We start from the raw sequence: 22293 nt of genomic DNA, 5'->3' as shown, positions 1-22293 counted from the left end.
CAATAAATCTATATACCCTGTCATGCATCGTATCAACAAATATTGGTTCATATCTAGCCAATTAATCAAATCTCTGCCCTTACTCTAGAAAAATCATGCTTCCCTATCGAAGGTTTAGAAATTGATCTACCTTGGCATCCCTAATCTATTGACGTAAATAGTAATCTATGAAAGCTTTTGTAAATATATCCCAAGGAGGTAGAGGTGCATCTTTTCTCCTCGATGTAAGACCCCCGTAAGTTGAAAAGTTGAATAAATGGAAAAGTTCAAGAAAACATCACTGACCCCAAGTCTACAAGTGGCTCTACTACTCGTAGAGAGGATTACGGGTCATAGAAGCAAGTCATAGACAAAGGGTTTAGGGCTAGAAATTTAGCTAATTCAAAAGATGAGTTGACAAGTCTATTGTCGACATGTAGAAAGAATGACGATTCGTAGACACGCGCCATCGAGGCAAGGTATGATGACCCACATATGTCATCCTTGAGATCCACTCTAAGACTTAACAGGATGAGTCATAAAGGAAAAGATAACCCATCAAGAGGAGTCGTTACAAAACTTTAGAGGCTACCAATGTACAAGTTTTTTAGACCTACAAGATGAGCCATTTTGACGACCTATAAAGAGGATGAATAGTCATAAAAATGACCCATAACAATAGATCAGAGACTCAATTTTTTAGTCATGACCTTCGGACGAGTCATAATAGCGACTCATCATAATGTTACGACCCGTAGACCACATCCGTAGAATTGCCCGATTGAAATTTTAATAAGGGGTAGTTTGGTATTTTTCCAATATTTATTATGAATGGTATCCTATATACTCCTAAAACTCTTTATTTTCCCTCATAAATTCTCAAATAAATTCTAGACTTCTCTCCCAAGGTTCTTCAACAGTTCATCAAGCTTTCACTAAGGTTTCTTCAAGATCAAGTCTTCTTTCTCAAATGCAAGCCTAATTCCAAACAAGGTATGTGTGGGTTGATTTATGAGTCCCTTCCACTCATCGAGTCCAAGGTTTAATTCAAAAATCTCATGAAATCTTATTACTTTTGAACTTCAATTTTGATGAATTATATTGTCCTGATTCAATTCGATATTTAATCAGTTTTTACAACCGTTATGAGTATGTTTTCACGTCTATTACATAATTTCAATATGAATTATGAAAGCCCATGCATGAAGCTATTTTTTATGATGAATTTATGAATTTTGATCATGCAGACATATGTTTTCAAGTTATTCTTATGGTTTTCAATCAAATTGATTATATATATGAGTTTCACTCTAAATTCAAATATGAATTATGACCATGAATCATGAGCATGTTTCAAATTATGATAATCATACAAGTTATGAAAAAGGGTGACTTAGGGCCCTATGTGGTGACCTAAGGCCTAATGACATGAATTATGCAAGTATGATTTGTAATATGGAAGGATAATACCCGTATTGCACTTATATTATGAAATGATCTACTCCACAAATTATGAACCTATGATCATGTATATGACATCTATTAACTATGATTATTATGCTCTGTGTGTATTCTATGGGATTTGACTTAACACCAAGTGGAATTGACGTGGGGGCCCTAACGAAAGCCATTGTAAAAGCCTCATGTCCCATAAACTACGTGCCACCATAGGTTTCCATTATGCCCTAGCTAGTGGATCCACATATAGCTATGTACATGACCCGCCTAGTGGGGTAGAGTCTATCTTGGCAAGTAGATTCTCTTTTTAATCATTGTATGGGGAGACAACGGAATTTTATGTTATAGCTCACATGGTCTTATTGTTGATTATGGTTCCTATCCCACATATGTATATGAGAATTATGCTATTTTATGATCTTCAACTACGACTTTTAAATGCTTGACCAACATGGTATTTCTCATGACTTTACTTAACCTTTTTATAATGTATAATCTTAATTATTGCATCTTATGATTAACATTGCATGTCATGCCTATATACTTCATTCATTCACACGTACTAATGCATATTGTTTCCTATATTATCTCATAATGTATGGGTTGAGGTTGAGAATTGTATCCATCTACGAGGCTAGTGAGATTTCTATCGATGAAGTCTTGGTGAGTCCTCATCTATCAAGGAAAAGTATGAGTTGTTATTTTTTATTTTCCAAAGACTTTTGTTATGTTTTAATATTGAGGGTAAGCTAGAGACATGTCTTATCACCCTCCCATGTTCATGAGTAAAGGCATATAGTTGGAAAAATATTTTGAGTCTATGTTGTCATATGACATTCTTCATTTACTATTTATGGTTTAGACTTTTTTATGATTTTTCCGCTTTTACTTTACCTTATATATGCTTATGATATGAATAAGAGGATTGGTTGGAGCCCTTTAAGATTTCGACCGCCATGTTACGACTTGGCCCTAGGTCAGGTTATGATAAATTTGGTATCAGAGCATAAGGTTTTAAATATTCTAAGGTGTCCAACATACCGCATCAAGTAGAGTCTTATTCATGGTTGTGAAGCACGCCACTTCTATAAATAGTAGGCTATAAGACATTTTAGGAATTCTCACTTCTTTTATGATCTATTTTGTGCGGTAGAGTGTATTCTAAGACTTTCCCTAACGATCGTTCTTTGTGATTTTTAGAAATATGGCTCCAAGAAGATCACCATTGTCAAGGGGAAACAATGTTAATGAGGCCCAATTTCCCTCTGCTTATCAAGACAATGGTCCCCTACCTGACCAAGTTATTAATGCGGATTTTCGGACTGCCATTACTATGATAGCCCAAGTGGTAGCCAACTAAGGGGTTGTGGCTCCTCCTAATATTCCTACGCTGACCTCAAGAGTGAGGGACTTTGCATGAATGAACCCTTTCGAGTTTCATGGCTCAAAGGTTAATGAGGATCCTCAAGAATTCATAGATGAGGTCTATACGATAATTAGCATTATGGGGGTGTCGTTCGAAGAAAAGGAGGAGTTACTGGCTTATCAACTTAAGGGTGTTGCATAAGTGTGGTATACCCAATGGAATATAGAAAGGGTGGATAAAGGTCCCATTGAATGAGAATCCTTCAAACTTGCTTTCCTTAATAGTTTTTTCCCTCTTGAACTAAGAAAAGCAAAGGTGTTGGATTTCATCAATCTTCGACAAGGCAATATAGGAATAAAGGACTATGCCCTCAAGTTTACTAATCTCTCCAAGTATTCTCCTTCATTGGTTGCCGACCCACATACCCGAATGAGTAAATTCATATTGGTGATGTCCGACTTGGTTTCTAAGGAATATCGCACCGCTATGCTTGTTAAGGAGATTGACATATCTTGGCTCATGACTTTTGCCAAACAAATTAAAGGAGAAAAGCTTAATGAGATAAGGGTGAGGGATTCTAAGAGGGCTCGATATGAAGGTGGGTTCTCCAATGCTAGGATCGGAGGTGGAATTAATATCCACTCTCAATAAGGCCAAGATTCAGGGAGGAAGTTTGCTAAGGATAGGGTGTCATACCCTAATACTCAAGGAGGAGAAGGTGTGAATTCTAGTAGCTCTTCATTTCCTACATGTGCAAAGTGTGGAAAGAATCATGGAGGTAGATATTTGATGGGAATAGGCATTTGTTATAGATGCGGCAAGGTGGGCCATAAGAAATCTGAGTTCCCTCATATTGCCAAAAAAGGGGTAGAAGGTCATCCTCAATGAGGCCAAGTGCAATAAGACGCCCGAGCTTAACCTAAGGGTGGCTAATGCAATAACTTATTCTATTCTATTCATGCTAGGCAAGATGTGGATGAGACTCCCGATGTGGATATGGGTATGTTATGGTCTTTAACTTTGATGTTTATAAATTGCTTGAACCAATTGCGAACTTGTCTTTTGTTACTAATTACCTTTCTAGAAGATTTGATATGTGCCCCAAAGTGTTTTTAGAAACTATTTTGGTTTGTACTCCAGTTGATGATTCGGTAGTAGCCAAGAGAGCTTATAGAAATCATCTCATGTCGGTCTTTCACAAAGTTATTCCATGTGATTTTGTTGAACTTGATATGATCGATTTTGACATTATTCTTGGTATGGATTAGTTACATATCTCTTATGCATCTATATGTTGTAGAACTTGTGTGGTTAAGTTTCATTTTCCTAATGAGCCTATTTTTGAATGGAAGGATAATGATTTGGTGGTTAAGGATCCATTCATCTCATGTCTCGAGTCGATCCCTATAGTTAATAAGTTTTCTGATGTGTTTCTCGATGATTTTCTCGACGTTCCTCGAGAAAGGTAAATTAACTTTGGCATAGATCTCCTTTCCGATACCCAAATTATTTCTATTCCTCCCTACCGTATGGCTCTAGTGGAACTTAAGGAGTTGAAAAAGCAATTGAAAGATTTATTAGATAAGGATTTCATAAGGCCAAGTATTTTACTATGGGGTGCTCCCGTATTATTTATTAGGAAGAAGGATGGGTTACTCCGAATGTGTATAGATTACTGGTAATTAAATAAGGTCACCATAAAGAACAATTATCCAATTTCGAGGATCGATGACTTGTTTGACCAATTACAAGAAGCAAGCTACATTTCTAAGATTGATCTCCATTCGGGTTATCATCAATTAAGGGTAAAAGAGTGTGATATTCCTAAAATGGTGTTTCAAATAAGTTATGGTCATTTTGAATCTGTAGTAATGTTGTTTGGTTTGACTAATTCTCCCATTATCTTCATGGATTTGATGAATCATATTTTCAAGTCATACTTGGACATGTTTGTTGTGGTGTTCATTGATGACATCTTGATTTATTCTCTAAATGAGGAAGATCATATGGGTCACTTGAGGATTGTGTTGCAAATATTAAGTGAGAAGCGATTATTTTCCAAATTTAGTAAGTGTGAGTTTTGGCTAAAGGGAGTTGAATTTCATGGCCATGTGGTGTCTGATGATGGGATTAAAGTAGATCCAAAGAAAATAAAAGCAGTTAAGAATTGGCCTAGACCATTATCTCCTTCGAAGATTGGAAGTTTCGTGGGTCTAGTCGGCTACCATAGAAGGATTGTTGAAGGGTTTTTGTATATTTCTTTGACTTTTACTAAGTTGACCCAAAAAAGGTGAAATTTCAATAGTCGGATGAATATGAAAAGAGTTTTCAAATATTGAAGGATCATGTTATGTCGGCGAATATTTTGACATTACCCAAAGGTTCGGATGGGTTTGTTGTTTATTATGATACCTCACGTATTGGTTTGGGTTGTATTTTCATGCAACCTGTTAAGGTGATAGCCTATGCTTCTAGAAAACTCAAGGTATATGAAAAAAAACTATCCAACCCATAATCTTAAACTAGCGGCAGTTGTGTTTACTTTGAAAATATGGCATTGCTATCTTTATGGGGTATATGTTGATGTATTCACTGACAATAAGAGTTTGCAATATGTGTTTAGCCTAAGGGACTTGAACCTTAGGCAAAGGAGTTTACTTGAACTTTTAAAAGATTATGACATGAGTGTATTGTACCATCCAAGTAAGGCAAACATCGTAGTTGATGCTTTTAGTCGGTTGTCCATGGGTAATATTGCATATGTTGAGGAAGGTAAGAAGGAGTTGGTTAAGGATGTCTGTAGATTGGTACGATTAGGTGTGTGTTTGGTTGACTCCAATGATGGAGGTGTTCTTGTACATAATGGCTCGAAATTATCTCTGTTGGCTGATGTTAAGGCCAAACAAGACAATGACTCGGTGTTGATTGAATTGAAGAAATCGATTGCCGAAAAATCCATTGAGGATTTCTCCTAATGGGGAGATGGGGTATTATGTTACCAAGGTCGTTTATGTGTTTCGAATGTTGATGGGTTAAGAGAGTTGATATTGAATAAGGCCCATAATTCTAGGTATTCAATTCATCCGAGATCCACCAAGATGTATCGTGATTTGACGGAAGGGTATTAGTGGAATGGCATGATGAAGGACATAGCGTAGTTTGTGGCTAAGTGTGCTAATTGCCAATAAGTTAAATTTGATCATCAAAAACCGAGAGGCTTAGCTCAAGACATAGAGATTCCTACTTAGAAGTGGGAAGATGTGAATATGGACTTTGTAACAGTTTTGCCTCACACAAGAAGACAACATGATTCTATTTGGGTTGTTATGGACCGAATGACCAAATCGGCGCACTTTCTACAGGTTAAGACTTCTTATAGTGCCAAAGACTATGCTAAGTTGTACATTCGTGAACTTGTGAAACTTTATGGAGTTCCTTTGTCGCTTATATTAGATAGAGGTACTCTATTCACTTCACATTTTTGGAAGTCATTCAAAGAGGTCTTCATACTAGAGTCAAATTAAGTGTTGCTTTCTATCCTCAACCCAATTAACAAGCCAAAAGAACAATTCAAACTTTGGAGGATATATTAAGAGTTTGTGTGTGATTGATCTTAAAGGGAGTTGGGATGACCATTTGGCATTAATTGAGTTGCCTATAATAATAGTTATCACTCTAGCATCCAAATGGCTCCTTTTGAAGCCTTGTATGGAAGAAGATGTAGATCTCCGGTTGGATGACTTAAAATGGGTGAAATGGCATTGATTGGTCCAGATTTGGTAGTTGATGCAATGGAGAAAGTAAGGCTCATACGAGAAAGATTAAAGACGGCTCAAAGTCGTCAAAATTCCTAATTAGACACTAGGAGAAGAGAGCTTGAATTTGATGTAATGATTGGCTGTATTTGAAGGTTTCACCTATGAAAGGTGTAATGCGATTTGGTAAGAAAGGAAAGTTGAGTCCTAGTTATGTTGGACCCTATAGAGTTTTAAAGAGTGTTGCCAAAGTGGCGTATGAGTTATGAGGAAGATAATTTGACTTATGAGGAAGTTGTGAAACTCTACCAGCAAGTGAATAGACTAAGGAATAAAGATGTTGTATCCATCAAGGTGTTGTGGAGAAATTTACAAGAAGAGAGGGCTACGTGGGAAGCAGAAGCAGATATGATAAAGCGTTATCCGTATCTCTTTCCTTCCACTCAAGCCTAAAGGTACTAAGTTGTTCATGATCAAGTCAATTAAACTCCTACGTTTTAGTTCCATATGTCCTTCATATGCATGCATGATTCATGAATGTAATTTTCAAAATCCATGTTTTATGTTAAGTATGAAATTTACATGTTCTATGCATTTCAAAAATGTTTCTATATTCATGATGGGTTGTTAGTCCTCTTTTCATATCTGTCCTATGCTAGTTAAATCTCATTTGAGGATGAATTTTCCAAAGGGGAAGATATTGTAAGAAACTGTAAGATGGAAAGTCGAAGGAAAGGAAAATTTCAAGAAAAGACCGCTGACCCCAAGTCTACGAGTGGGTCTATGACTCGTAGGAAGGATTATGAGTCATAGAAGCAAGTCGTAGACAAAGGGTTCAGGGCTGAAAATTTGGCAAAGGAAAAAGATAGGTTGACGAGTATATTAACGACTCATAGAAAGAATGACGACTCGTAGACATGAGCCACCAAGGCAAGGTATGATGACCCACATATGTCATCCTCGTAATCCACTCTACGACTCAACATGACAAGTCATAGAGGAAATGATGACCCATTAAGAGGAGTCATAACAAAACTTTAGAGGCTACCAACTTGCAGGTTTTTCAAACCTGCAAGATGAGCCATTTTGACGGGCCGTAGAGAGGGAGAAGAGTCGTTAACATGACCCATAACAATATATCAAAGACTCAATTTTTAGGTTTTTCCTCAGGACCAGTAAGACAAGTCGTAATGACAACTCGCCATAATGTCTACGACCCATAGACCCCATCTATAGAGTTGCTCGATTGGAATTTTAATAAGGGGTAGTTTAGTATTTTTCCAACATTCTAATAATGTATGTGCACGTTTAAGGGAAAGATTCATTATGAATGGCATCCTATGTACTCCTAAAACTTTTTATTTTCCCTCATAAATTCCCAAAGAAATTTTAGACTTCTCTCCCAAGGTTTCTCAAAAGTTCGTCAAGCTTTCACTAGGGTTTCTTCAAGATCAAGCCTCCTTTCTCAAATTCAAGCCTAATTCAAATCAAGGTATGTGTGGATTGATTCATGAGTTCCTTCCACTAATGGAGTCCACGATTTAATTTTAAAATCTCATGAAATCTCATTACTTTTGAATTTCAATTTTGATGAATTATATTGGGCTGATTCAGTTTCATGTTTAATCATTATTTACGATCGTTATGAGTATGTTTTTACATAAATTATATGATTACAAGATGAATTCTGAAATCCCATGTTATTTTCTATGATGAATTTATGAATTTTGATCATAGAGTCATATGTTTTTTCAAGATATTCTTATGGTTTTCAATCAAATTGATTATGTATTTGAGTTTCACTCTAAATTCAAATATGAATTATGATAATGAATCATGAGCATGTTTCAAATTATGATTTTCATGCAAGTTATGGAAAAGGGTGATTTAGGGCCCTTCGTGGTGACTTAAGGCCTAATAAAAAGAATTATGCAAGTATGATTTGTAATGTGGAAGGACAATACCCACATTGCACTTATGTTATGAAATGAGCTACTCCATGAATTACGAAGCTATGATCATGTCTATGATATATGTTAACTATGATTACTATGCTATGTATGTGTTTCGTGGGATTTGACTTAACCCCAAGTGGACTAGAGGTGGGGGCCCTACCAAAAGCCATTGTAAAAGCCTCATATCCCACAAACTACGTGCCACTGTAGGTTGTCATTAGGCCCTAGCTAGTGGATCCACATATAGCATATGTACATGACTCACCTCGCGGGGTAGAGTCTACCTTGGCAAGTATATGCCCTTTTTCATCATTGTATGGGGAGACAATGGAATTCCATGTTATAGCTCGCATGGTCTTATTATTGGTTATGGTTCCTATCCCACATATGTATATGAGTATTATGCTATTTTATGATCTTCAACTGCGACTTTTAAATGCTTACATGATATTTATCATGACTTTACTTAACCTTTTTATAATGTATAATCTTGATCATTGAATCTTATGATCCACATTCAAATGTACTAATACATATTATTGTCTACATTATCTCATAATGTAGGGGTTGAGGTTGAGGATCATATCCATGCACAAGACTAGTGAGCTTTCTATCGATGAAGTCTTGGTGAGTCCTCATCTATCGAGGACAAGTATGAGTTGTTGTTTCTTATTTTCCAAAAACTTTTGTTATGTTTTCATATTGAGGGTGAGATAGGGACATGTCTTAACCCCCGCCCATGTTCATGAGTAAAGGCATCTAGTTGGACAAATATTTCGAGTCTATGTTATCATGTGACATTCTTCGTTTACTATTCTTGGTTTAGACTCTCTTATGATGTTTTTGCTTTTACTTTACCTTATGTATGCTTATGATATGAACAAGAGACTTGGTTGAAGCCCTTTGGGGTTTCAATTGTTGTGTTATGACTAGGCCCTGGGTGGCTTATGAAACTGATCTTTCCCAACTCTCATTCCACAATACTGCAACAACATAATCGAAATGCTGGTAACTCAACTGACTCAATTGTTGAGGCATGCATGAGCCTGAAGATCCTATAAAGCAAATCAACATGGTGTTGAGGTTTCTCTTTGTGATCTATCCCTATAAACTGTGGAGGATTCAAGGTAAGAAATTCACAAACTCTCAAACTTTCGGGTCCTTCAGAAGGTCCGGCAACATCTAGTGCAACCGGCTAGTGCTGTGCCGCTACTAACTATGCTAACATACACACTGCACCTTTTTAATATTAATCAGATATAATAGGAGGAGATAAAGGTGGTATCGTTGGTGGGGCAGGGGTTCCTGTATCCTTCAAAGGCTATTGAAGTGGTAGAAAAGCTATTTAGGGATGATAAGATATCTCCTTCGGTGTCTCCGGATAGGCTACCTCCACTTGTGGTACCTTGTCGGCACCCTCTCCTACAACTTTATCTAGACCTTGACTAGTTGTGGTCTTTCTAGTGTCATCCATCTCTCCCTGTAAACAAATATCAGGTATAAGTCAGAAAAAATCAACCCTTAAGACACCGCTCTATAGCACAAGGTGAGAAAAAGAATGATGACCATTCTAATATACCCTGTAACTTTCTGTTTCGAATGTGGTGCACAACACATTTATAAAGTAAGATTCTACTAGACACGACTTGTAGACTACCTAGGATACGACATTGCTCTGATACCAACTTTGTCAGGCCTCAAACTCAAGAGGGGCAACTGGCACCTAATTCCAAAACTTAGGCCCGTGCTGACCCTGCTAAACCATATGCTACTAGCATATGGAAGCCACCCGCAATCAAGAAAACAAATAGGTATATCTTGTCTTAAAATCACGCCCTTGGCCGATAAGGCCCTTATCAACAATCTTATAAATAAAATAGTTTCATATAAACTAATAGAAACCTAACACACAAGTCCTAATTTGGCTGTCGAGGCCGCCATGATGTCTATACCGAAACTAAAAGCATGTATATATAATGACAATATATCAAACAGCTAACAAGCCTCAGCAGCCTAACAAACTAGACCAACATGTCCATAATGTAGCTATACATTCCACACACTAGTCTGCAAGCCTCTAAGAGTAGTAAAGTTTGGTTGGACAGGGCCCCGACCTACCTAAACAAAATACATACAACAAAACCTAACAAATCTCCAAACTGTGACAGCTCTAGAAGAACAAGTCTAGCCAACCTGCTAGAAGTCAACCCTGTTGCTGAGAAGGTTTATCCATTCGTCTATCGAGACCTACATGCATGAATGTCGTGCCCCGGGCAATGGGGCATCAGTACGAAATAATGTACCGAGTATGAAAAGAAATAAACTATGAGTAGGTATCATAATATACTAACAGTAATTAGATAAATGAATCAAGATTAAGAAAAGCATATTAACCTTTATCATAATATAATATAACAAAAATATTCAAAAAACAACTTGACCAAGTCCCCATAAGATCGACAGGTAGAAACAACAACCAAGACCACCTACCTAGGCCCCTATAAGCTTAAAAGGTGCCCATTTAGTCCATATACCCCTATCGATAGTCCCCTAGCCCCATAGGCTGTCACATAGCCCTCTTAGGAAATAATATTGCCCTGTAGGTAGTACATAGCCCTTTTAGGCGTCAATATAACCTCATTGTCAACTCATAGCCCTCTTGGTAACTGCATAGCCCTGTAGGCAACATATATCCTTCTCAAGCATCAAGATATCCCCGTAGGCAACTCATAGCCCTCTTAGACAACACGATAGCTCTGTAGGCAACACATAGCCATTTTAGGCAATGATCATATTCCTGCAGCTAACCACAATAAACCCAAGGGAAACAATAACATTTTAATAGGCTAAAAGCGAGTAATTAAGATATAAGAAACCTATACAAATAATCTCTAAGTCATGCCCAACATAGGTCTGCTACTAGAAGAATATGAATCTCAATAAAGGAGGATTACAACTACTCAAGCAGCATAACCAACAATCTTGCCTACAAGTATAACAATGATAACAACACCTTCTCGTATTACCTCTAAGATTTATTAAAATATGTTAAAGAAAGGAAATAGCCTTAACATACATTTTTTGATGACTTCTAGTGGCCTATTGACTTCTTTCCAAATCCCTCCCTAATACTATAACATGACATGTTTACAATCAACCCACAAATATAAGGTATCACGACAATCCGACAAAAGATATGGATTTTTGTTGCAAATTACTATTTGCGACTTATTAAAGCTAAAAATAATAAAAGAAGGGTCTTACCTTGATATTAAGCTCGTAATACACCTAGAAACCTTAAAATATGTCCAAAACCTTACTGTCACAATACCAAAGTGTGATATGATGTGAAATCGATAAAATAAATTTTGCCACGATGACGAGCTCAATGAGTAGAACAACTTCTGTCAAGGAATTAAGTTGAGAAACTAACTAATATGAGTGATTCATGAAATGGTTTTGAAGGTTTTTATGGTTCATTACTGGAAAAAATGAAGAAAAAACAAAGAATAAGATACATATGAAGTTCCACTGACCTATGGGGCCCACTTTATATTCCTACTTGTGTAGTGTTATGAAAACGTGAATATCTCTTTATTCTGAAGTCGTATTGGCAAATGGTTTGATATGTTCGCAAATAGAATCATAGACCTTCGATTTGATAGGTCATGGTCCCTATAAATCTTTATGTATTGGGAGAAACCTCTGAGATATTTGACCCAAATTTCAGAGTCTCTATAAAAAAACTTACGCTAATTTTTGCAACTTTTATTTAGCACCCCGCTAAACTTCAAAACTTAAGATACACACCTTGAACACTTAAAATATGATATACCACATAATTTTAATTTATTAATCACTCTCTTATCTTGTCGTGAAGGTACGAGCTAATTTAGAAGTTTTGAAAAGTCGGGGTGTTACAGATGTGGATCTTGTAATATGCCTTGATAGTCCCATACGATTGTGAATTTTTTGAACTTTTCAATTCTCCATAATTGTGTGAACATGCCAAATTATATTTTGTTCTTAGACACTGTGATGAGATGGACATATTTGATGTCGAGGTCATTACAGGCTAGAGAGTATGATGCCGAGGTCATTTTCCATGAGAGTATGATGTCGAGGTCATTTCTGGCAAGAGTGTGATGTCGAGGCCATTGCTGGTGAGAGTGTGATGCTTAGGTCATTCTGGTGAGAGTGCGATGCCGAGGTCATTGCCATAAAATGTGATTGATACTTGCTTATTGAGTGTGTATGAGCATCCTCACATATTTATTTATGGTATATTGACTTTTGTGTTGGACTCGCGTGCTGCTTTTGATTTCTGTCTTGTGTGGATTTAATTATGATTGTGGATCTTATTTGAACTATGTATTGTAAAATTTAGGTTGGGCTGAATTTCTGTGTAGGTTTTAGTTATGGAGGTGCGGTTGGGATGAAAGGTGTTCTTATATTTTTTTAGTTTTCCCTAGTTTTGTTAGTTGACTTGTTGAGTAGCATGATGTTTGGTAGTTACTCCTTGCTTCAACACTTTTATTTTTATATTTTATTCTATTTGAGTTACAAAGACAATTGAGACTTGTATTATCTTTTATTTCATATTTAATTAGTGGCTTGTATACATGAAAATCAGATGTTGGGGGTTATTCTAGTTTATTTAAGACTTCCACCTTTATTTATTTGTTAAGTTTAGTACTTCCGCATTATTTCCTTAATTTGTTGGGTTTAGGCTGACTTATTTTGGTGGGATAGTATGAGTGCCATCACACCCGATTTTGGATTATGACATTTCTCCTATAGACCGGCCTATCAAAGAATAGAAGAATACATTTCATATTTATGAAGGTGATGGGTTATCTCCCTTACTCTCGAAGATCAAAGATTCTCTCATTGATCTTGGATTAGGGATATAGTTGAGGGATGTTCCTCTCACCAAATTTGGGATATGGCTTCAACCATCAAACCGCTCTAGCCAAGATGTGTTGCTGATAAATTCTCAAATTTTATCCCTCTCGTCTGAGGGAGAGGATGATAAGAGGAAATGAAAAGAAAATAAGAAAGTGTTCGACTAAGGATTTGGAAGGCATTCTGATGTCATCTCCTCTTCAGAAGGGAACTATAAACTCTGACTTTGCTACTATTATGGAGGTCAAGGGTTATTAATCCTCTACTATATTAGAAAGGTCACTCCCTCTTCTCGGGTTCCTTGTTGCTGAAAATACCCTAGAATAAATAAAGGGAACGCCTGACCCAATTCCTCTTGACAAGGCTTTTTACCTTTTTGATAGTTATATTTCTTTTCTTTTTTTGAATAAAATTCTCATGTAGGTATACCAAGTGATGTCTAAGTTCATCTCTCACTTCTCTTTGGAAAAATAATCGGTGAATCAAAAGATGGAGTGACTGAAAGAGAAAGTTGTTTCCCTAAACGATTAGACTCATTCATTGGACGTTTATTTTACCGAATAGAAAGACATCCTTACAAGAGCTAATAAACAACTATTTTCTCAATTATCGAATTTATAAATCGATTTCTCTCAAAAAGCCAGAGAACTTAAATCTTATGTCGAGGAGAAGGCAGATGTCACACATGATATCTCTACTCTAAAGGACTATCAAGAGAAGGAATGCACATTTTACTAAGGCCAGGGCGGAAGCAACTAAGCTTAAAACCAAAGTGGACTCTTTTCAATTGGTTGTAAGGGTATTTGATCTTGGGTATATTTGTATGCCTATTAACTGTGTTTAACCCATGATTGAGACTAAGTTTTAGAGCAAATCCATTGTGATTGTTATTATTCTATGCTTATTTATGTAATTGTGCTAACAAATGTGATTAGATGTTTTAGAGGATGGAAATTGGACGAAAAAGAGTTGAAGAAGGAGAAGAATGAAAATCAAGATAAAGAATGACGTGAGAGACGAGCAAAAAAGCTAAGGCCATGTGAAAAAGGACATATAGGAATAGGTCCGTAGAACTAGGAGATGAAATTTGAGCTCCGAAAAATGGCTAGGCGGTGGATTCTGCGTTAGCTGCGCATCGCATTGAAGAGGCAAGATTTTCAGATCTCAAGCAAGGGAACACATCTTCATCACGGACCTGACAACTTAATTTTGGTCACATCGATTATAACACCCCCCAAAATTTTTCCCTAAGATTCGGACCCTTCTTGTATTTAGATAGGGTCGAACTCAAGTATTGTGGAGCATTTGCATGAGTTAAGATAAGTCTTTGAGAAATTGAGCAGCGTTAGAGGTGATGTGGGGTCATGAAAGACCCCTAGGACCAAATCAAATCCAAAAGATTCGTCGTGGCTAAGTTTGAGGAGGAGTTCGCATAAGGGGTTGACTTCTAATGACCCTATCTTTTGAAGGACGACAATCTGGATGGCCCACGATCAATTAAATTAAAGTTCATTGAGTCTTCTTTCCAATGCCACCAAGAATGTAAATTTTGAAGTTCGGAGTCAAACGATATGGCGATCCTAAGACAAACTAGCACGGCAGGGATTTCAGGCCTGGGTTGCAATTGCTAGAAAACTGGGCTTGGTTCCACAGTGGCGCAATGCTCCACTATCGTGCCAGGAACATGCCTTAGTAGTTTGGTCCTTGGCACGGCGCGCCACTACGAGATGTGCAGGGTTTTTCAAGATAAATATCTAGAATCCAGAAAATATGGCATTGGCGCTGTAAGGGCGCGATGCACCACTATCGCGCCAAGAATGTGCCTCAGTAGTTTGGTCCTTGGCGCGGTGCGCCACTAACAAATATGCAGGTTTTAGGCATAATCGACCTGGCGCTGCAATGGCGCGACGTGCCACTATCGCGCCAGGAGTGTTTTAACCTATTTTTTAGAACTTTTGAGAAGGGGCAGTTTGGGAAATGTCCCAAATTATATATGTATCATCCTTGACCAATTTGGGAATATATTTTCAGCCCCCTCTCTCTCTCTAAAAGCTCTAAGAGTCTCTCTCTCTCTCTCTCTTCTTCTTCTTTTCCATTTCTAACAAGGAATTGCCTCTAAGAGCTCCAAGATTCGAATTCTCCATTGAAGACCCAACATCAAGGTTTTCTCCAAGTCTTTACTAAGGTATGTAAGGCCATCCAGAACATGGGTTGAGTCCACCTATGTGCCCTACTCTTGCTTAGAGGTTAGAGGTCCATGAGAATGGAGTTTCTTGGTATGGTTTATCTTTGAATGAGTTTTGTCTCATATTAATTTGACTTTATTGGTGTTGATGTTATTGAGCTAAGAAGTTCCTAAAACCTTCATATTAGTATGAGTTGATGGAGATGACTTGTTATTATGTTTTGTTGATCTCTTTAACCATGTGATTATGTTGCATAAGTAAATTTTCTTGAATGTGCTATTCTACTTGAATTGTTGGGTTAAAGCCCTAGAGTTGTGATGAGTCCTAAGAAGAGGTTATAAATGCTTATCTAAATGGGGCTTGATTGAGTTGATTGGAGGATAGAATTGACGAGTGGACAAGGTCCTAAATGGGACTTGCGATTATGACTTAATTGAGTTGAAATGAGAATAGAGTTGATGAGTTGGCAATGTCCCACATAAAACTAGCCGTGAAGGCTTGTTTAAGATGATTGGAGGGATTCTTATGAGCATGGAGTCATGGGAGGAGTATCGAGCACCGAAGTGGGTAAGAGTATAGTCCATACTCGAACTCCATAAACTATGCCTCCAACATAGGTAGGGATGGAACCGTTAAATTTGGATACTTCCCGTGGGATCGAACAGTTAAAGTCGAATGTTTCCCATTTTATTGTCCTGAAATGATAGGACTTGACTAATCGATGGTATCCATGATTAGGGAGGCGTTCATGCCCTGGCAAGGTATGGACGGACGTGGAAATAATGTCTGATTGTTGTACTATCACTGGCTCATAGGTGATAGTTGTTGGATAAGAGAAACTCCTATTTAGGTCTTGATAGTACTCCGAGTCAGTTGAGTAGAGTGGCTTGTGATTGGTCCCATCTAAACCATTTCTTGTTAGACTTAGGACACTTGAGTGAGTTGTTATGTATATATATGAGTTCAGATCCTGAGTTGATATTGATGTTTTCTTGATGTTTGTTTCATCCGGCTATTTTACATACTCGTACATTCCACGTACTGACGCCATTTGGCGTGCATCATTTCATGATGCAGATATAGGTACCAGAGATCATCAACCGGCGCACCATTCATTATCCACACTTCCAGCTACTTGGTGAGTCCTCCTAGTTTCCGGAGGATCTTGAGCTCCTTGTATAGTTTCATTTTGTCTCCTTATTTTGATTGTTGGTAGACATGGGCTTGTCATTGGCACCTCCTAGACTTTGAAAGAGGCTTCATAGACTAGAGTGTGGGGAGGTTGGACTGTTACCTTGAAGAGTCCTATTATACTTGTTTTATTGAGTTGATAATGTTTGGCCTTCGGCCCCCATAATGTGAATAGTATGTTATGATTGAACCCTTCTTTGAGTGAATGTGATTGAATGATAGTGTGACTGAATCAGGTGGTTCGCTTGAAGGTCAAAAATGCCTTTTGAGTGCCGGTCACGTCTAGGTTACCCTCCCGGGGCCTTACAAACATGGTATCAAAGCACAGAGTTCAAGTATCCTAGGGAGTCTATGAAGCCGTGTCCAGTAGAGTCTTGATTATGGCTGTGGTGTGCACCACACTTATAATCAGGAGGCTATAAGACATTAGGAATTGTTGAACTTCTTTCATACTCTAGAATTCGTGCGATAGAGTTAAACTCTATAAAACTCCTTCATAATTCATGCGTTTATACATTACAAATAATGCCTCTTAAACATACGGCTAGCCAGAGAAATGTTGATAATGCCGAGATGCCCCAATCAGAGGTACGTCCAGTAAGGGCTAGAGGCCGACCTGTGAGATATGCGGAGGCACCCCAAGTGCCTGCTACTCCATCTGCACCCACATCAGAGGCAGAATTTCGAGTGGCAATTGCAATGCTCACTCAATGAGTGGCTTCCCAAAACGGTAATCAGAGTTTGCCCACTCTTACCTCTAGTTCCCAAGAGCCATCTGCTGCCACTAGAATTAGAGACTTCTTGAGAATGAATCCGCCGGCATTCACGGGTTCTAAGGTTGATGAAGATCCCCAAAATTTTATTGATGAGATATGGAAAATTCTGAAAGCTATGCATGCTACGGAAATTAAGGGGGTTGAGTTGGTGTCTTATCAACTCAAGGATGTCGAAAACATTTGGTATAACTAATGGGAACAAGGTAGAGGTGAGGATGCTGAACCAGCTATGTGGGATGAATTTAAGGGAGCCTTTCTTGACCACTTCTTTCCCCGAGAATTGAGGGAAGCGAAGGTGGAGGAGTTTGTAAATCTAAAACAAGAAGACATGACTGTTAAGGAGTATGGCCTGAAGTTCATCCAGCTGTCCAGGTATGCTCTAGAGATGATCCCAGATTCGAGGTCAAAAATGAGAAAGTTCGTCTCCAGATTAGGGAGACATGTGAAGAGAGAGTACAAAGTAGCATTGTTAATCTCCGACATGGATACTTCAAGATTGATGGTGTATGCTCAGCAGGTAGAGGATGAAAAGAGGAAAGACAAAAAGGAGCATATGAGCAAGAAGACAAGGTCAGCTGGGCACGAGAATGAACAGAAGCAGAACAAGGTCAATAGATCCTTCTTCCAGAAGAGGCCTTTCAACTATGCCTCGACCACAGCAAGTGCACCTATGCCGCAGAACAGGTATGATCGACAGGGACAGAGTTGCCAGAGTTTCACACCCCAGGGTTCTTAATCCCACACTAGTGTGAGTCAAGGTTTGAGAGGGAAGCCATCATACGGCAAGTGCGGTAGGCTCCACTTGGGGGAGTGCAGAGCGGGAAGGGTTGGTTGTTATAAATGCAGCCAAATGGATTATTTTCAGAGGGAGTATCCAATAAGGGGAAACAGAGCCCAGCATTCTGCCACCGCACCGCCGGCTAGAGGTAATCAGAGGGGCACTACTTTAGGTACGAATAGAGGTATAAACCACCTATATGCCATGGGTAGTCGTCAAGATCCAGAGAACTCTCCAAACGTCATAACGGGTATGATATGAGTCTCTTCTCTTGATTGTTATATATTGATGGATCTGGGTGCCACCCTATCTTTTGTGACTCCTTATGTGGCTTGTAAATTCAATAAAGTTCCTGAATATCTTCGTGAGCCTTTTTGCGTAGCTACTCCTGTCGGTGATCCTGTCTTAGCTGAGAAAGTCTATATAGATTGCACTGTGTCAATCCATCACAGGGACACCTTGGCCGACTTAATTAAGTTCGACATGGTCGATTTTGATATGATCCTTGGCATGGATTGGCTTTATGTCTATTATGCCTCTATTTATTGTAGGACTCGAATTGTTAAGTTCAAATTCCCAACCACAGCCACCAGCTCAAGGTCATGAGTTAGATAATTCCTCTCATGAACCTTAAGCTGTCTCAAAGCATAGGCTATCACCTTCCCCCTTTGCATCAACACACAACCCAACCCAATCCTAGATGCATCACAATAGACCACAAAGCCCTCTGTTCAATCGGGCAAGGTTAGGACAGGAACAGTGGTTAGCTTGGACTTCAGTTTCTGCAAACTCTCCTCACAAGCATCGGACCATTGGAACTTAGCCTTTTTTTGAGTCATCTTAGTCAATGGTGATGATATGGATGCGAATCCCTTTACAAACCTTCTATAATAGCCGGCCAAACCCACGAAGCTTCTTATCTCTGTCGAGGATGTGGGTTTGGGCCAATTCTTTACAGCTTCAATCTTCTGGGCGTCGACCTGAATGCCATCTCCAGACACAATATGGCCTAAGAAGGCCACTGATGCAAGCCAAAATTCACATTTAGAGAACTTTGCATACAATACCTGGTCTCTCAAGGTTTGTAAAACGACTCTAAGATAATAGGCGTGCTCCTTTTCATTCTTGGAGTAGACCAGAATATCATCTATGAATACAATCACAAACATATCAAGATACGATTTAAACACCCGGTTCATGAGATCCATGAAATCTGTGGGGGCATTTGTCAACCCAAACGACATGAAAAAAAATTCGAAGTGTCCATAACGAGTCCAAAAAGTTGTCTTCGGAATATCACACTCCCTCACCTTCAACTGATGGTAGCCGGATCTCAGGTCTATCTTTGAAAACCAAGTGGCACCCTGAAGTTGGTCAAATAAGTCATCTATTCTGGGGAGAGGGTATTTGTTCTTTATGGTGACCTTGTTCAGCTGCCTGTAGTCAATACACATTCTAAGGGACTCATCTTTCTTTGCACAAATAGGACGGGAGCACCCCATGGTGAGACGCTCGGCCTAATGAATCCCTTATCTAACAAGTACTTCAACTGTTCCTTCAACTCTTTCAACTCGGCTAGGGTCATTCTATATGGAGGAATTGAGATAGGCTGGGTATAAGGAAGAACATCTATTCTGAAGTCGATCTCCCTATCAGGAGGGACTCTAGGCAGATCCTCGGGAAACTCATTGACAATTGGGACCAACTCGAGAGATGGAGACTCAACATGGCCATCTTTGACTCGGACAATATGATAGATACACCCTTTTGAGATTAGCTTCCTGGCCCTAAGATAAGAAATAAACTTACTCTTAGGCATAACGGGTCTACCCCTCCACTCTATGACAGCTTCGTTCGGGAATTTGAACTTAACAACCCGAGTCCTACAATCAATAGAGGCATAACAGATATAAAGCCAGTCCATGCCAAGGATCACATTGAAATCAACTATGTCCAACTAAACCAAGTCAGCCAAGGTATTCCTGTGATGAATTGACACAGTGCAATCTCTATAGACTCTCTCAGCTAAGACAGAATCACCGATGGGAGTAGCTATGCAAAAAGGCTCAAAAGATATTCAGGAACCTTATTGAATTTACTAGCCACATAAGGAGTTACAAAGGATAGGGTGGCACCCGGATCCATCAATATATAACAATCAAGAGAAGAGACTCGAATCATACCCGTCACGACATTTGGAGAGTTCTCTTGATCTTGGCGACTACCCATGGCATATAAACGGTTCATACCTCCCCTCATGCCTAAAGTAGTGCCCCTCTGCTCACCCCTAGTCGGTGGTGCGGTAGTAGAGGACTGGTCCTTGTCTCCCTATGCTAGACACTCTTTTTGAAAATGGTTCATTTGGCCATATTTATAACAACCGGCCCTCACCACTCTGCACTCTCCCAAATGGAGTTTACCACACTTGACGCATGGTGTCTTCCCTTGAGAACCTTGACCCACACTAGCTTGGGATTCAGAACCCTGGGGTCTAAAATTCTGCTGACTCAGTCCTTGCCGGTCATACTTGTTCTGCAGCATAGGTGCACTTGCGATAGATGAGGCATAATTGGGAGGCCTCTTCTAGAAGAAGGACCTGTTGCCCTTATTTTGCCTCTGCTCATTCTCATGCCCAACTGATCTTACCTTTTTGCTCAGATGCTCCTCTCTGTCCTTTTTCTTCTCATCCTTTACTTGTTGAGCATACACCATTAGTCTGGAAATATCCATATCGGAGATTAGCAATGCCGCTTTGCACTCCTTCTTCACATGCCTCCCTAACTCGGAGACGAACTTCCTTATCTTTGACCTCATATCTGGGGTCATTTCTGGAGCATACCTGGACAGCTGGATGAACTTCAGGATATACTCCTTAACAGTCATGCCTTTTTGTTTCAGATTTACAAATTTCTCCACTTTCATTTCCCTCAATTCTCGAGGAAAGAAGTGGTCAAGAAAGGCTCCCTCAAATTCATCCCACCTAGCAGGTTCAACATCCTCACCCCTACCTTGCTCCCATTGGATATACCAGATGTTTGCCACATCTTTGAGTTGATAAGATACCAACTCAACCCCCTCAATTTCCGTAGCATGCATAGCTTTCAAAATTTTCCACATCTCATCAATAAAATTTTGGGGGTCTTCATCAACCTTACAACCCGTGAATGCTGGCAGATTCATCCTCAGAAAGTCTCTAATTCTGGCGGTAGCAGACAGCTCTTGGGGACTAAAGCTAAGAGTCGGCGAACTCTGGTTACCATTTCGGGCAACTATTAATTGCGTGAGCATTGTAATCATCCCACGAAATTCTGCCTCTGATGTGGGCGCAGGTGGAGTAGTAGGCACTTGAGGTGCCTCTGCATACCTCGTTGGTCGTCCTCTAGCCCTCGATGGGCGTACCTTTGACTGGGGCATCTCGAGGTTATCAACATTCCTCTGGCTAGCCGTACGTTTAGGAGGCATTATCTGTAACGTATAAACGCACGAATTAAAAAAAGGTTTTATAGAGTTTAACTCTATCGCACGAATTCCAGAGTATGAAAGAAATGAAACAATTCCTAATGTCTTATAGCCTCCTAATTATAAGTGTGGTGCACAACACACCCATAAGCAAGACTCTACTATACATGGCTTCATAGACTCCCTAAGACACTTGAACTCTGTGCTCTGGTACCATGTTTGTCACGCCCCGGGAGGGTACCCTAGGCGTGACCGGCACTCGAAGGCCATTTCTAACCTCCGAGCGAACCACCTGGTCCATTCATACATTCATTCAATCATATTCTCTTAGCGGAAACTCAATTAAGGGTATATTGTTCATAAGTTAGGGCCAAAGGCCAAACAATTATCAACTCAACAAGAAATTTTATAAAGGGCTACTCCAAAGGACAATTCAACATTTCTACACTCCAGTCTATGAAGCCTCTATCTACAATCTAGAAGGT

The sequence above is a fragment of the Solanum dulcamara genome, chromosome 10 (assembly GCF_947179165.1).
Source record: "Solanum dulcamara chromosome 10, daSolDulc1.2, whole genome shotgun sequence".
NCBI lineage: Eukaryota > Viridiplantae > Streptophyta > Magnoliopsida > Solanales > Solanaceae > Solanum > Solanum dulcamara.
Note: the sequence above shows the minus strand (reverse complement) of the source record.